Source organism: Phytophthora parasitica, assembly GCF_000247585.1.
Source record: "Phytophthora parasitica INRA-310 unplaced genomic scaffold supercont2.103, whole genome shotgun sequence".
In the NCBI taxonomy this organism is placed as follows: Eukaryota; Oomycota; class Peronosporomycetes; order Peronosporales; family Peronosporaceae; genus Phytophthora; species Phytophthora nicotianae.
The window spans coordinates 88,414-90,003 of NW_008649089.1; positions in this window are offsets into that span (position 1 = coordinate 88,414).

Sequence of the window (1,590 nt, forward strand, 5' to 3'; positions counted from 1 at the left end):
GCACATGGCTCATTCTCCGTTGCTTCATTGCTTCCCGAGAACTTCGGGACGCCGATCGCACCTCTTGACACTAAGGCCAACTTCTTCTTCGATACGTGCCCCCAAACGTTCATGCCACAAACTCTCCGGCGGCACAGCAGCCGACGCTGCGACTGCTAGCGCGTTGTTCACCTCCGTAGATGCGTGGATTCGCTCAGTTCAGCAGACATCTTCGCAGTCAAAAGCCCAGGAAGAACCAGTGAGCCCTAGCGCGCTCGTTTAGTTTCATTTGCATCCGAGCTGTCAGTATATGATCCAGACGACGCATCCAGTCGAGATCTGCGCGGACGAACAAAACGACTAATGTATCTGATTGGGTGATATTATTGTATTATTGCAATGGGCGGTTAGTACTATGGAATGTATAGGCATAGTAATTAATATACAAGCAGATGTAGGACGGCTGTGGAAGCTTCTAGAACCTTCCATCCGTCTGAATTGCGGGGGCGGCACTTTTCTTTTGGCGCGCTCTCCCCCAAGCTATCCTGACTTCGATAAACTGTTAGCACTTGTTGGTCCCAGCAGCCTGACAGCAAAGAGCCTATGCTGACGAACGCACAACTTTAAGTCGAGATCGACCGCCTCAACCAAGCGATGGCGAAATGCACGCGAGCGCCCAGCAACCTGCCCTATCTCACCGGCAAGGGGGGGGGGGGCGGGGGGCGTGCGCGAAAGGCTGTTCCAGATCAAGATCGCCTGCCGAATTAACGGGATCGCGATCAACGACGCGAATCTGCGACTACCAGGAATCGCCGGGTCAGCGATGGAGAAACCGGCATCGGGATGGTTCCAGCACTGGGCTTCGACGACGCGAGTGGAAGAGCACACGTGGGGGATTTTCCGTGAGTATGTGCTCCAATAAATTGTAGCGTCGAACTACCAGTCAGTGCTACGAGAGTAGCTCCAGTGTCGGAAGCAGGCAGCGGATATCGAGACCTACAACAGCGAGTACTCTGCCCTTATCTTCCGAGCCGAAAGCATAGGCGTGCTTGACCAAGTCCTGTTCTACGCGAACGGTCTCAAGCCTCGCACGCGGAGCTACGTAGAGCTCGAGAATCCTGAGACACTGAGTGACGCCATGGACTTAGCTGTCAAGTTTGAAGTAACCCACTTTGTGCTGGACGCTAGCGAGCACAAGGTTCGTCACGAGAAGACGAAGACCTTTAATGAACACGCCCAAGACAACAAGAAAACGTCTAAGGGAAAAACCCTTCCGAGGAAAGGGACGATTCAAACCGAGCTCGCATTCAAAGAGCAAGGAGACTCGTTCCTGCCATTTCTGCAACAAGCCTGGCCACATCAAGGCCAACTGCTTTGCATGGAAGGAGGAACAAGGGAAGCAGGGAAACGAGAAACCACGTCAGTGAAAGAGGGTCCTGTCGTGGAGGAGAAAGTAAACGGAGCAGTTAAGTTTGATACTGTCAGCCTTAATGTTCTGAGTGAAACCCCTCTAGTCTACAAGTCACGTCCACAGTTCGCCGTCAGCGGTGATATCAGTATGGCTGGCAAAATGAAGAAAACATCGAAGATGCTTCTAGACTGTGGTGCAAC